The 15,641-nt window shown below is 54.2% G+C and overlaps 1 long non-coding RNA gene across 6 annotated transcripts; it reads right to left on the bottom strand.

Moving 5' to 3' along the window:
* Positions 1–10,644: 10,644 nt before the first annotated feature.
* On the bottom strand, positions 10,645–15,286 carry LOC121107042. Of its 6 annotated transcripts, XR_005840360.2 has the most exons (5): positions 14,886–15,286; positions 14,632–14,770; positions 14,459–14,526; positions 13,659–14,312; positions 11,616–12,096 (listed from the first exon to the last, which is right to left on the bottom strand). It is a non-coding gene; the product is annotated as an uncharacterized LOC121107042 (long non-coding RNA). The 6 variants fall into 6 exon arrangements; XR_005840359.1 differs by adding an exon at positions 10,645–10,706 and having other exon boundaries at positions 11,886–12,096; positions 13,659–14,770; XR_005840361.2 differs by having other exon boundaries at positions 13,659–13,871; positions 14,134–14,770.
* Positions 15,287–15,641: the final 355 nt, after the last annotated feature.

The following is a 15,641-nucleotide window of genomic DNA, read 5'->3' as shown; positions in this document are numbered from 1 at the left end:
CCATCCTGCAGCCAGGAATGCTCCCAACCTGAGGGGGTGAGTGGCCGTGAGAGCAATGTCTCTGTGCAAGTGCAGCTCGTTCCTCCCCTCTGACGGGGCAGAAGGAGGGAGGCAACAGACAAAAGCAGAAAGCGTCTGCATATCCCTCGTGGCTCTAATTTCCTGCTCACGCTGGGAACGAGCTGAGCCGCTGGGCCCTCTCCGTTATGCTTAGCTCTGCAGCTCGGACATCATCTTTACACTCAGCTGTTCCTGTGCATAATGCTCCACACAATGACCCTGCAGAGCCCAAAAAGCCATGCCTGCCTGCTGTCACTCACCTGGAGGTTGCAGGGTGCTGTGCCTCCTGGCTGGACCTGCTGCTGCTAGCTGTCACTTGCAAGACACTGAGAGTCCACCTGCTTGGAACTGCAGGCAAACAAACACAAAACAAGAAAGAAGGAAGAAAGGATTCTTTGATGTCACAGGCTTTCCCAGGCTTCATTAAAACACGTTCTGCTGTGGAGCACAACCTGCAAGCATTTCACCTGGGCAAAAAGGGGTGGAGCCTGGCTCCAGCCCTCCCACCCTCATTTAAGGGCTGCCTGTCTAAGGGGGAAGAATCTCTACTTCTCTCCTACTAAGGGAGATCTGCTCTGTGCTAATACTTTCTGAGTCCTGTTCTTCAGAAGGGGTCTTTGTTTACTAGCTTTGAGTCCTTCCCATTCTTAGGAAAATTAAAACACAGGAAAGCAGCTGGATCAGCTACTGCCTTTCACTACAGTTACCATTTTAGGTTAGGGATCAAGGTTGAACTGTACAGAGGGAGTGCAGCCACAAGGCTCTGGCTGTGCCGGGCCTCCCACCAGCCCGGGCCCCAAAGCAGCCCCAACTGTGCCTGGTCCTCCTCCATCCTGGGCCCCAAAGCAGCCCATACTGTGTCTGGTGCTGCTTCATCCTGAGCCCCAAGGCCCTGGCTGTGCCGGGGATCCCTTTGATCTGGGAAAAGAGCAGGCCTCAACTGTTCTAGGCCCGACTCCAGCTCGGGCCCCTCCAGTGTAGCCCGAACTGCACCCGGTCCTCCTCCATCCTGGGCCCCAAAGCAGCCCCAACTGGGCCTGGGCCTGGGCTGCTTCATCCCGGGCCCCAAGGACCTGGTTGCGCCTGGGCCCTTTTTGTCTGGGCCCAGAGGAGGCCTCAACTCTGCTAGGCCCCCCTCCAGCTCCGGCCCCCCCAGTGCAGCCCCAACTGCACCTGGTCCTCCTCCATCCTGGGCCCCAACACAGCCCCAACTGAGCCTGGTTCTCCTCCATCCTGGGCCCCGAGGCTCTACCTGTGCCTGGGCCCCCTTCCTTCTGGGCCCACACGAGGCCTCAACTGTGCCAGGCCCCCTCCAGCCTGGGCCCCGAGGCCACCACTGTGCTGGACCACCCTCCGACACAGGCCCTGCCCCAAGCCCTGCCCCCTGTGGACAGCTCTGCTCTTTGCCTGCTTGGTTTTTGTTCTCTCTTCACTCTTCCAGGTTGACTGGATGAGTTTCAATGGGGCCGAGTGTCGGGTCCTGCATTTTGGTCACAACAAGCCCAGGCGTCCCCCCAGTCCTCCTTGGGGAGGAGTGGCTGGAAAGCTGCCTGATCCCTGAAAGGGACCTTGGTGTGCTGACGGACAGGTGGCTGAAGATGAGCCAGCAGTGTGCCCAGGTGGCCAAGAAGGCCAATGGCATAACCACAATTCCTGGCTCAGGAATGGTGTGGTGAGCAGGACTAGGGAAGTCATCCTGCCCCTGGACTCGGCACTGGCGAGGCCTCACCTCGAGTCCAGTGTTCAGTTTTGGGCACCTCAGCACAGAAGGGCCGTTGAGGTGCTGAAGCAGGTTGAAAGAAGGGCAACAAGGCTGGGGAAGGCCTTGGCCAATATGCCCTCTGAGGAGTGACTGAAGGAACTGGGGCTGTTTAGTGTGGGGAAAAGGAGGCTGAGGGGAGACCTGATGGGCTGGCTCCCTATTCCACCCAGGGAGCTGGTTCAGTCACCATCCCTGAATGTGTTGAAAACCAGGTGGTGCTCGGGGACATGATTGAGCAGGGGCTTGTTAGAGTTAGGCTGGTATGGTTAGGTTGTGCTTAGACTTGAGGGTCTTTAAGGTCTTTGTGGCGACAAAAACTGCAACCATCTCAAGCCCGGGGGAAAGGGGCTGACCCCAACGGTCACGCAACCCCCCTGGGGGGAGGGGCTCCCCTAACTGCCACTCTCCAGCTGTCATGGCAGGTAAGGCAGCAGGCTTCCCCTGCTCCCATGCTTCAGCTGGCCCCAGCGCTCCAGATCCCACCCCTGTGCCCCAGATCTCACCCCAGCGCCCCAGATCCAACCCCTGTAACCCCCAATATCACCCCCTTGTAACCCAGAGCTCACCCCCAGTGTCCCAGATCCCACCCAGCGCCCAGATCCCACCCTAACAGCCCAGATCTCAGCCCAGCGCCCCAGATCCCACCCCTGTACACCCGATATCACACCCGTAACCCAGATCCCACCCCAGCGTCCCAGATCCCACCCCTAGCGCCCCAGATCCCAGCCCCTGTAAGCCCGATCTCAGCCCTGTGCCCCAGATCCCACCCCAGCGCCCCAGAGCTCACCCCAGAGCCCACCCCAGAGCCTACTTTGGCCTTTCCCCACAGAGAGAATCCTCGAGGAGCGCTGACGGTGCCTCTGACACCCGACGCCATCTTCCCTGAAGCGACTGTGCCGCCACCGGACCCCCGCCTGGATGCAGCCCACCATCGCGGGACCGATGCCGGTACCACCCAAGCCCTCCCTGTTCCCCACTGCCACCTACCTGGCGCCTCAGGCCTCTGTCTGGCCTGGGGTACCAGGTGTCTGGGGACAGGCAGCGCAGCTCCCCCCTGGGGGGCTGCCCCCAACTGGGGCTCAACTGCCACCTGGGGGCCTGCCCCCAACTCTGGGGCTGCACTTACCGCTGCTGCAGCTGCTACCTGGGGGGCTGCACCCAGCTATGGCTCCCCCCACTGCCCCTGCTCACTGCTGGGGACATCCCCTGCTGGCAGGGACGCTGCTGCCCCAGCAGCCGATGGGGCTGTGGCCTGGGGCCGTGTTCCACGGGGAGCCCCCGCAGCCCGCAGGCACCTGCCTGCCGCAGGCCCCCGGCCGCCCCGGCCCCCCGCCAGTTCTTTTGCAGGTACCACCACTGCAGGAGCAGGTGCTCCCCGTGCCCTGCACCCTGCCCGCCACCTGGGAGTCGCCGATGGAGCCCTTTCAGGACGCCGTGGTGCTCACGGAGGACCAGGGGCACCCAGCGCCCACCGACGGGTGCCCCCATCCCGCCACGGCTCCGCTCGGCTGCCAGCACCGCAGCGCTGGACTCAGGGGGTGAGTTTGGGGGCTGCGGGGCGTGCGGCAGGCTGTCCCGCACCGGGTGGCTGGGGGAAAGCTGGCATTGCCCCCACTGGGGATGTCCTTGCTTTTCCAGCAGCCACAGCGAGCGCAGACATCCGGAGGACGTGGCGGACATCCAGCATCTCCTGGCATGGCTCAATGACGGTGAGTTTGGGGGCAGCAGAGCTGGCGGGGGGTTGCTGGCACCCACCCACCCACCCACACTGGGTGTGGGAAAGAAAGCTGGCATTGCCCCACCGGGCATTTTCTGCCTTTTCCAGAAGTGACATCCAAGACAGGCATCCTGTACGACGACGCAGACATCGATGACCTGCTCACGTGGATCAACAACGGTGAGTCTCTCTCGGAGGGGCAGCAGAGCTGCTGGGGGGGTGTCTGCACTGAGTGGGCGTGGGAAAGCCGGCATTGCCATTGCCCCGCTGGGCATTTTCTGCCTTTTCCAGAAGAGACACCCAGCACCCGCAGACTTGACAACAATGATGTGGAAATGGACCGTTTGCTCACCTGGATTGACGGTGAGACTGTGCTCCGCAGAGGTGACCCCCAGAGGTGGCTGCCTGCACCGAGTGGCTGTGGGAAGGCTGCCATCATCGTTCGGGGGGATGTTCTTGCTTTTTCAGAAGCGGCTCTGGAGGTCCCCCAGCACAAGCAGGACCTGCCCGGTGTCACAAGAGAGGGGACCAAAGCCATTGCAAACAGCTGCCAAACGCAAGAGCTGATGCAGCGCATCACTGCCACAGAGCCACTGAGCCCTGATGTCTCCAGCAGCCTCGACTCCTCTTCTTCCAGCACAGAGCACTCGGACTCCTCCGGGGCCAGCAGGGAGCTGAGCAAAGAGACACATCCTGAATCAGGGCTCCTCAGCAACTCGCTCTGCTGGCAGCCAGCATCCCCTGAGCTGCCCGTGCCGACGCCCCTGGCTGCCCCTGCGCCTCCGTCGCCCCGCACTGCACATCTGATGGAAGAGGCGCGGCGGAGGCGGCCCCGGGTGGTTCTCACCCGCCTGGCACTGCCGACTGCCCCCTGGCTGCCCCCGCACCTCTGCTGCCCCGCACTGCACGTCTGATCCAAGAGGTGCAGCGGAGGCAGCCCCGGGTGGTTCTCACCCGCCTGGCACTGCCGACCCCCCTGGCTGCCCCCGCACCTCTGCTGCCCTGCACTGCACGTCTGATCCAAGAGGTGCAGCGGAGGCAGCCCCGGGTGGTTCTCACCCGCCTGGCACTGCCACCCGGATTCATCTCCTGCCGGCTGGCAGACATGCACCACAAAGACAGCACCGAGCCAGCCAAGTGCCCAGCGCCCGCCTGCACCACCACTAACAGCAAGAGCACCGGGCACGAGCAGCACACTGGCAGCGGCCCAGCCACAAAGAGGAAGCTGCCGCGCTGCCACGATGGCCCAGGCCACAAACACCGGCGCTAGGCCAAGCTGGCTGTGTCAGCACGGTGGGCGGGCAGCAGGAGGACTGTGCCCTGATGGGGTGCCCATCACAGCCCAACAGCGGCTCGAGCGGGAGCGCACCAAGAAACCGGCCCACTTGCTGGAGCAGGAGACGTGGCCATAGCCGACCAAGACGGCTCCCTGGAGCCCTGGGCTCCTCGCTGGCCCCCACCATGCCCAGAGAGCAGCGGCAGTGTTCCGGGGGCACCAGCACCGGCCCCAGCCCTACCCCTCCAAAACTGGGCTGTCCACAAACGGCATCTTGGGCTGGGGCAATGCGGGACTCTGAAGCTGATGGACCGCCAAAGGGTTGGACTGTCAAAGCTTTGGGGTGGGAAAAGAAGGCTGGGGGGTGGGAAGAGGGGGGGAGGGGATGGTTGCGGGGTGGGGAATGGGTGGGGGGAGGGAATTTGGGGTGGGAACTCTTTGGGTGAGAACTTGGGGTGGGAATTCTTGGGGTGCTCGGATCTTTTGGGGTTGGAAATGAAACTGGCTGTACTGTGATATTGTTGGGTGGGAATCCGGGTGGGGGGGGAGGAGAACTCTTGGGGTGGGAATTCATGGGGTGTTGGGATCTTCCTGAGGTTGGAAATGGCTGTACTGAGATATTGTTGGGGTGGGAATCTGGGGTGGGGGGTGGGAATTTGGTGCTGGAATTCTTAAGGCACTGGGATCTTTCTGAGGTTAGAAATGAAATGGCTGTACTGTGATATTGTTGGGGTGGGAATTTGGGGGGTGGGGAACTGCTGGGGTGAGAAATGGCTGCCGTGGGAGATGGTTGGCATCAAAAATGATTGGACATTCTGTAACTGCTGGCATTGAAGATGGGGGGGAGGGGGAGGGAATTCTGTGGGGTGGCAATTCTGGGGGAGAAATTGTACTCTGATCACGTTACACTCCCAAGTTGTTGGAATTTGGAGGAAGGAATTGTTGGGGTGGGAATTTGGGGGGCTGGGAGGTTTTCTGCAGAGGGAGGGAACTATTGGTGGGAGGGAGCGGGGGGAAGGGGGGAGGAGGGTGGGTTGTGAGCAATTGATTGCGGGGTGGGAAATTGATTAGAGGGTGGGAATTGTAGGGGGTGGGATCAGAAACAATTGTTAGGGTGGGAAATGGTTGGGAATATCGTCATTTATTTGCTGTGTTGTACGTTAAATTATTAAACGTATGGCGTTCGCTTTCCTACACCTCTGCCTGCAGTCGTTTGTGCAGCACTAAAGCCCCCCCCCAGGCTCCCCCGTGCCCACCTCCGGGGATGCTGGGGTGGCTGCAGCGAGCCAACAGCTCCTCCACTCTGAACATCTCCATCTCCATCGCTGCTGTCAACGTCTCTGTTGCCTTGTGCTGTTCCTGGGGAAGGAGATGGTCACGCAGTGAGCAGTGGGTGTGTCTGGGGGCACTGGGCAGTACTGGAGGCACTGGAAGCCCACTGCAGGGCACTGGGAGGCTATTCAGGGCCGCAGACACCACTGGGTGGTGCCAGGCAGCACTGGGGGGCACTGAGTTTGCACAAGAATGACTTAGACAATACTGGGAGGCAATGGGAGCTTAGTGGGGAGCTAAGCAATCCATTTCTCCCGTGGGGGAGACTTTCTCCTCGGGGGTGACCCCCCCAGCACCGCTTGGCTCTGCCCTGGGCACTATGGTCCCGCATTCCCACCCTGATGCTGTCTCTCAGTGACACATTTGTCACCCACAGACTCACCGGGGGTCCTGAGCTGGGCTGGGGGGGGTCCTGTGAAAAGCAAACCCCAGTGACAGCCCTGAGCCCTATACGGCACACATCACCGGAAAACCACCTTTCCATGCTGCCAAAATCAGCTTCAGCTCATCACCCTGGGACTCCAGCGGGGGGCTCTGTGGAAGCTTCCCCTGTTTCCAGCTCCTGCTACCCCGTCCTTGTTGGACCATGCTTCATGCTCTGGCATACACCTGAAAGGTGAACTCGGCCATGGCCTAGAAGAGCTCTGCTCTTTCTTTCTTAGCAATGCCTCTGAACATCTTGAAAGCCCAGGAGGAAGAGGCCATGGCTGAAAGTCAGAGAGATTCTGGCAGCACAAAGGGACCGTTTCACAAGAACAAGCTCCACACAGTCTACGGGAACACCATTTCTTAGCTGCTCTCCTCCCTGCCCCAGTGGCGGTCACACTTCATCATCTCCACTTGACAGGCTGGAGCAGCAGCAAGTTGTACTGCTGGGTTTTCTGAAGGCCCTTTTAACCTCCCGAGGGAAGAAAACAGCCCGAACAAAAAGGGGGCAGCGGGGCTCTCCCTAGGACACCACTGGTCTCAGCAGAGTTCACAGGGACTTTCGAAACCACAAAGCACCCACAAAAGCATCCCAACAGCTCCAACAAGGAAGCAAAACAAACCCAGGACGCTCTGGCAGGGCTCCCAGCTCTTAGGAGCTCACACCTGCTCCGTGGACACAGCATGCACAGAAACCGCACCTCCCCTCTTCCCCATTTCTCCCCCTGCCATTTCTACAGCCATTTACAGACACTGGGGAAAGGCAGCGTAAGGCTCGTGGAGAAGACTGGGTGGACATGACATTTCTCACTCCCCTGCTGCCAGAGCACTGCTCGTCTACAGGACCACTATTTCTCAAACAAGCACCAACCAAGCACGGCAACAAACAACTGAAACAGCACTTGCCCAGCAAAACAACCAGCCTGCCCAAAGACCTCTCCTCAGAGACTTGCCCAAAAGGCCACAACCATTACTCCCACGTGGCAGGCTTACTCACAGAACAGCAGCCTTCTCGTCACCGTGCATCACCAGGACACAAGCAGCCTGCTGGGGCAAGGAAGGCAATCTCTCCTCAGCATCTCACCACACACGTTCCCTCCGCACTGCTTTCCTGCACAGATACAAGGACAAAAGCCTCACTTCATCCGAGCAACGACTGGCAGCAACTCCACAAAATCCTCCATGCCAAAGCAGCTCCTGCAGATGCACAACGGAGTCCTCCACAAGGAACACGAGCTTATGCTGCAGCCTCTGGAGAAGCAAGCTGCCTTTGTGGTGCTTGCTCGGGAGGCCTCCTTTGCATCACCTCCCAGCCACAGCAGGAGAGCTTTTCTTCTACATATCCATGCACCTCGGTACCTTTTCCCAAGTTCCAAAAAGCCAAGGAAGGCAAAGCAAAATCACCTGAAAAGCCGAGAAACAAAGAGGAACACCCTGAAGGAGGGAGAAAAGAGTTCCAAGAATGGGAAAGGGAAAAGTATCAATCACCACATCTGAACATAACAAAGGTATTGCAACACAGGAGCAGCAATAAAGCAAGACTGACAAAAGAACGTCAAACAACAAGGAAAACAGAGCAAAGCAAAACAAAGACACGAAATACAAGAGTCCAGCACATGAACTCAAGACAGCATCATCGCAAAGCCAAACACAGGAAAACAGGCCCACTGCCCCGCCACAGGCATACACTGATCTAGATCACTCCGTGACAGCCAGCTAACACAAACGGGAAGGAAGTAGGAAAGCAGTCTTTTTGGACTTCACAGGCTTTCCTCCTCATCAAATCTTGTTCTGCTCAGGAGCAAAAAGAGGGAAGCAACTCACCTGGATGACAAAGGGGTGCAGCCTGGTTCCACCCCTCCCTCACCTCATTTCAGGGCTGGCTGCCCCAAGGGAAGGATCACTGCTTCAAATTCTGCTCTTGTTTAGTATGGTGTGAGCCCTCCTCCTCACAAAGGGGTAAGCAGTTCCATCTTCATTTACTGGACTGAGTCCTTTCCGCTCCCTGGCTAAGGGAAAACTGTGCCTGTGATAGCCTTGGTCTACAGTTGCCATTCTGGGTTAACCAGTGGTACACTTCCGTTGGAGGCCTGGGTCAAAGGAGGTCCCTAAGGGCCAGCTGGGTCTGGCCCCTCTGGCTTCAAGCAGCAGAAAGGCTTACAGTAGCAGCTGATAGCCGACGGGGGATACCACTCTGTGTAGAAATGGGGGTACTCAGAGCTGTGTGAACTCCTTGGACAGGCCAAACAGCGTGGAGGTCACTTCTACTGGTAGCTGTGCAATTCAGGAATGAAGTCTGTTGCTCAGCTCGGACGCCTGACAGCATTTTGTGTGCTCCAGCAGCTTTACTCTGAGCAGTGTATTGCTGTCAGGCAGACTGGGGTTTCTTTACCACTACCTCAGCAGGAACAAGACTAGAAATACGGTCCGTAAGTGCACTGCAACTGAACAGAAAATGGTCTGGTTTGGCTGTAAGAATAGTGTATTTGAGGGATTTTTGGTGGATGTGGGCTAACAGGACAACTTCTGTTGGTGACTGGTTTCTGGGAAGGAGAACAATTACACTTGGTTTTAGGGAATCAGCCCGGGATTCAAGCGACTCTTACTGAGAAAAGGGAAAAGGGAAAGCTTCTGTGGGTAAGAACATTATTTGGCGAGCTGTTGTAAGAGCGATGGAAATCTCTCTTGTTGTAATAAGAGATGGAAAAAAGCAGGGGAGTTACCTCGTAGGAAAAAAGAGCTCAGGGAGCTTGAGACAGTGTCTCAGAAAAGGCGTGCCTTTGCTTAGGATTGCTCTGTGTCTGAGTTTTCCTTGCTATTTGTGCATGAAGCCCTCAGATGGGAAACCCAGCCTCCCCCTCCAAGTGAGGACATTGCCCTAGCAGCCCCTGCGGCTTGGCCCGAAACAAAGGGAAAAAAAAACAAATAACCAAAGCAATGCAATGCAATGCAAGGCATAGCAACAGAGAAAGAAGCATAAAAGAAAGAAAAGATGTTAAATAGCAAAAGGAAAAGCAAAGGAAAACCACACGACATGGAAAGAACAAAGACAAAACAACTCTTGGGATGGAATCAAAGAATGCCCTCAGGCATCTGTCCCCTCCCCTGAACCTTCCTACGTCCCAAGAGTTTCTGCCCGGTGGGACCACGTGCAGGACAGCAGGCTTTGGCTTGATGGGCTGCAAGGCCAAAAAAGGGCGGCTCCAGGCCCCCCAGAGGATGTCACAGCTGACATCACCCACGCTCCTGGAACCTTTGTGCTGTTACAATCAGTTTCCATGACGATGACGGGCCGTCCACAAGGACAGCTGGCAGATGTTTACAGGCACCTCAGCTGGGAGATGCACTGCCCGCAGCCGCTCGCCCTGGCAGAAGACAAGCTCGCCCTCATCCCCTGCTGGATTACGGTTAAGTGCTACTATTTAGTCTTACTACTAACTGCGGACCGTTACCCTTTGGCATCAGATTGGCGGGTTACTGCATTAGATAAGGCTTCACGTGGAAATGCTACCAAGTTCAGTCAGTGCAAAGGCTGAAGGAAAACCCCTAAGGATTGGCTTAAAGGTTACTGTTAGAGGCTAGCGTTTAGGATGAAGAGTTACCATAGTAGGTTAGGATGAAGGGCTTCCCTTCAGTGACAGGTCAACGGTTACCACATCCGATTAGAGTTAACCATAACCAAAATGGGAATCCTTCAGGGCTACCCTTAGCTGTTAGGACTAAGGGTGGCCCTTACTTGATGAGGGCTAACCCTATCCCTGTTGCATTTACAGAAAAAGATAAGGGCTACCCATTAGGAGGGTTAAACATTACCTGTGTGCAGGGCAAACAGATTGTAAGGCAAATAGGTAAAGGACCAGAGAGATGAGCGCGTTTCCAAAGGAGGAATGACATAAAAAGCTTACCCGTACCCTGGGCGCGCAGAAGGGCTCCACTAAGGGTGACCTCCAGATAGAGATCCTTCCTCCTTGGGAGTCAGCCCTTACATGGGGTCTAGCAGGGCTGCAGCCAGGGTCCACCCCTTACGGTCACTCAGGTCAAACTGCCATCACCTGTGCCCCTGCAGCTGACTCAGCACTCGCCTCAGGTAGTCAAACAGGGGGTCAGGCTGTGATTATACAGTTCCCATACACCTGTGTGATTTAGAGTTCAGACTTGTGGTTTATACATTTGGATTAGTGTTAGGAGCTAAAATTTCTAGTACAAGAGAAAGGAAAAGAAACGCTACTAGGAAAAAAATACAGTGCAAAGAAATGAACAGCAAAAAAAAAGAAAAAGAGCACCAAACTGAAAAAAAGAACAAAAAACCCCACGCACATCAAAGAAAGCCAACAACAATAAATGAAACAACAACAAACACCAAATTCAAAAACAAGCAACCAACGATAACAGAACAGAATACACTCTCACGGAAAAGCAAAGATGACAACAGAGTCTGGAAGAGGCAAAAACTCAGCATCTAGGCCTGGGAAGATGACATAGAACAATCTACATACACCAATGCCGAGAAAATGGGGCAATAGGCCCGCGTGGATCCAGCCAGCTGGAGAAAAAGCCACAAGAGCACCACAAGGGAAGAGGCAAGGAGGCCCAGGAGGCGTGGACCCACCTGGGAAACTCCAAGGAGCTGCAAATGCATCAAGCACGGCAGGAAAGCCCAGAGAGGAGGCTGCAGTTCAAGAAGCCAGAAAGGAACAGACAGAACAGAACAATCAAGGGAGAGAGCACATCAGGTAAGTGAAGGCAAAGGAAGAGCAAGGCCGGGGCAAGGGGACAAGGAAGGCAAAGCCAGGTAAGGCAACCAAGAATGAAGAGCAAGGGAGAAACTCCAAGCAAAGCCAAGAACCATCCTCTGAAAAGGCAAGGAATGCTCTCCTCTGGGAGGAAGAAGCTAATGCAAAGAAAGAAACAGCTAAGACAAAGAGCCAACAAAACAGACACAAAGACAATGGAAAGCAAAGCAAAAGGCGCACTACTGAAAAGCAATAGGAGGAAAAACAACCAAGCAAGGAAAACAAAGCAAACAAAACAAGGTCACCATCTCGTATTCCATTCATTTCCTTTACTCGTGTACAGCATGGCAAAGCAAAGAAACCAAACACAGTAAATAGACAGCAACTCTCATCACACAATATCTGGCTGCCACAGGACTTGCAAGGAGTGACACCAAGTTTTCTCTCTCTAGTCAGCACACAGAAGTTACTTCGGCTGCCTTTGCAGGAGAAGAGAGCCATCTCTTGCCATGCAGGGAGGGAGGACGTGGTGTATTTCTAGCATCAAGTTACATGTGGTCAAGTCAGGTGATGACATACCTGCTCCCAGCCTGAATCGTCACCCTTCCTTAACGCTGTCACTGAAAGCTTGCTGCTACTGTGTTAGCTGATTCTTGCCAGCATTCCCTCCTGATGAGTTTCACATACATCAGGGCTTGGACAAGTCTTACTGACGAGGGCATCAAAATTGGCATCTGGCCGCAGTGATCTTCTGGACACTAGCTTTTCATTACACGTGAAGCAATCTTTCCTGCAAGATATGAAGAAGGAGAGAGAACAATGCTCAGTCTGTGGCAAAAAGAGAAGCGTGTGTCCCAACACTACCACTGTTAGAGAAAGCACTCCTCATGACTCAAGTTTTACAGAAAAGCTGGAACGAGGCTGCTCAGCTACTTGATCTGGCTGTTCAAAGAGATTTAAAAAAACAAACAAAACAAAACAACCAAACATGCATCTCTTTGCATCAGATTCAAAGGTGTGCTGATTCCAAGTGTGTTGAAGCAGTCTGTTTTTAGAGTCCCTGTAATATAGAGTATTATAGTCTGTCTTTAGAGTTCTATAATATGGAGTACTATAGAAGTCCTACTCTGCACATTATTTTTGCCCTTAATCCAATGGCAGGATTTGCACTGAGAAAGGAGGCATTTCTGATGCAGATTACAATGATGGCACAGTCCTTCATAGGACCCGTAGGATGAAACAAAGATTCAGAAACCCACTCTGGAATTCAGGCACTCATTACTGGGAAAACTCAAGCACAGTCTTGTCCTTCCTAACGTTTTGTTCTCAGTTAATTAATATGTTAGGCTCACCTGTCGTTTTTTTCTCCTGTAAAACAAAGAGGTGTCACTTGCTTAAACGCCACTGATTACTTTATGGACAACAGTGTTCTTGTTTCTTCCTAATGACAAGGGTATTTTTGCTAATTGCTCAGCAGAATTTCCACAGGCGCAGTGTGCTTCAACTAAGTGTGACCTCCGAACACAGGCAGCCACCATCATCAGAAATTAATACTTACAATGACTGCCTTAACTGTTTTTGCTGAGCCTTAATTGTTTTTGCTGAGCCTTAATTGTTTTTGCCTTTGAGAAAACAGGAACTTGCAGTTGAACAAGACAAGAAAAGCACTCTGTACTTCATTGTACTCTTCATTTTCCTCTTGCCCCACTGATAACTACAGAAGGCAAACATGGGTAGCTTGGCCTTGAATGCCTCCAGGGATGGGACACCCACAGCCTCTCCAGCCTGTCCAGGTCCCTCTGGATGGCTTCCCTTCCTTCCAGACTATCGACTGCACTGCCCAGTTTGTATCATCTGCAAACTTGCTGAGGGTGCACTCGATGCCATTGTCTGTGTCACTGATGAAGATGCTGAGGAGCACAGGTCCCAAGACCAACCCCTGAGGGACACTGCTTGTGATCAGCCTCCACCCTGGCACAAAACCATTCGTCACAACCCTTTGGCTGTGTCCAGCCAGCCAAATCCTACTCCACTGAACAGTCCATCCTTCCAATCTATACCTCTTTAATTTAGAGAGAAGGATGTGCTGAGGGACCATGTCAAAGGCTCTGTAGAAGTCCAGGTAGATGATATCCACCACCCTTCCCCCGTCGACCAAAGCCATCACTCCACTACAGAAGGCCACCAGATTGGTCAGGCACAATCTGCTCTTGGTGAAGCCATGCTGGCTGTCTCGGATCTCTTTGTCTCATGTGTGCCTTAACATAGCTCCTAGGAGGATCTGCTCCATGATCTTCCCAGGCACAGAGGTGAGGCTCACCAGCCTGTAGTTCCCCGGTTCCTCCTTCCTACCTTTCTTAAAAGTTCCCAGGATCCTGTTGTGATTCATCCACACGCAGACATTCTGGAAGACAAGCATCTGAGACTGGCCAAAAGTGGAACAGGACGACTGTTTGCTGAGGGCTTATCTTGCAAAAAACATTTTAAACATTTTTCATTTTTCCAAATATCAGTTCAGCCTCCCACTTCTTTCTCTAAAGCAGATAATAACATTTATGTCTGACCCTGAAATTCCAAGTGAAATGAATTATACACCCAGTGGTGTGAGCTGCCCAGAACAATCACTGAAAGACTATTCGGCCTTCTTAAAGGACACAGGGACCATCAAGTCCAACCCCTGGCTCCCCAAAGGACCACCCAAACTCAAACCCTGTGCCCAGGGCACACTGCCAGCTCAGATTCAAGTTGTCAGCAACCACAACGCCCAGATCCCTCCCTTTTGGCAGGGCTGATCTCCAGCCCCTCGCCCCCCCCACGCTGTACGTACAGCCAGGGCTGCCGCATCCCAGGTGCAGAACGCAGCGCTTGCTCTTCTTCGTGCAGATGGGGACCACCCTCACATTTCTCCACATCTTGCTGCAAGGCCTCTCAACCCCCAAGGCAGTCAACATTCCTCCCAGCTTCACAGCAACCACAAACTTACTTCATACAACGGCCACATCTTGACTGGAACCAACAGAGAAAGCATTACAGAGAAATGGCCTTCTAATGGACCCCGCAGAATTCCACTGCTGACCAGAAGGGCAGCTGTCAGGCCATGGCTTCCCCTCGTCCCACACAGCCATCTTGTACTTGACATGGGACATTCTTACCGTCACATCGCCACGGCCTTACGATGTCATGAGCCACCGCCCTGACAACCGCTAGAAATACGGGAACCCTGACAACAGAACACCAGCTGAGATGCAAGCCAGTGCAACCAAGGCAGGCCTGCTTTGGAAGGCCAACATTCTAACTGGAAAAAATGCTCTCCTGCACTACTTACTTTGGTGCATTCTTTGCAATGCCACGGAGCTCAGTCTGCAACACAGGCAGACACTGCACTGAGCAGAATACAGTCACGTGGAAATGCCCATTTGCATTTCTTTCTTTTTTAAGCACGTTGCCAACCAAGAAAAAGCCTCCTGTGGGATACAAATAAATTCGGCCTCAGGAGTCCTCTCCTTAGAGACTCTGCACAGCGCACTCTGGGGCTCTAAAGGGTCTCTTGCCAAAAGCAAAGCAGCCAGTCACACTCACATGAGTTCAGGGTGCCTTCGGAGCTCAGAGAGCTTCAGCACTTCAGTCCTGCGAGAAGAACTCCATCTGCAGCTTAAAACCACGGCTTGATGCAGGTTCTTCAGAGGAAAGTGACTGAACTTGGATTAGTGGAGGTGAAGCCTGAGCCAGCAGTTCTCCAAACTGCCTGGACGCACTTCTCTGCCTGAAAAATAGATAACCTCATTGCACGTACTGCGAAAAGACAGCTAGACACCGTACCGTTCTGTACACTTGCACTGCGTTTGCAAGGATCTGACCAAGGAAAAAATGGTTTCTTCTGCAGCTAGCCAAAACAGGGGCTTCTTGGAGAGAGCAACAGCATGCACACACTGCCTGCAAGCCCCCTGGCATCCTTCTGCTGTGCTTATGGAGCACCTGGAGCAAGCATGCACTGACTGCATCGCTCGTGGGGGCTACCACTGCTCAGATAACAACCGAGGGCGTGAAGAAATGTGGCAGGAGGAGCAGTGCATTCATAACGCAGCAACAAAGACTGGAGCACTGCTCAGACAGGTAGCAGAGCCTCCTTCATTAGTGGTCGACTGTTAACCCCATCCAGTCAGTGCTGAGCAAAATGAGGACTCTGCAAACTGCAGGTAATATTTCCTGCTGGCTCAGCTATAGTCATTTATGCAAGCTTTTAGGGTGGTTTGGGTGTTTTTTTTCTTTCTTTTTCTGTTCCTTGCTTTTGGTGAGGATGCTAATAATTCCGTGCAAACTCCCCCATACACAACC

The sequence above is a fragment of the Gallus gallus genome, chromosome 17, assembly GCF_016699485.2.
Source record: "Gallus gallus isolate bGalGal1 chromosome 17, bGalGal1.mat.broiler.GRCg7b, whole genome shotgun sequence".
Taxonomy (NCBI): domain Eukaryota; kingdom Metazoa; phylum Chordata; class Aves; order Galliformes; family Phasianidae; genus Gallus; species Gallus gallus.
The sequence above is the reverse complement of the archived record's forward strand: the minus strand, read 5'-3'. Positions and strand labels throughout refer to the sequence as shown.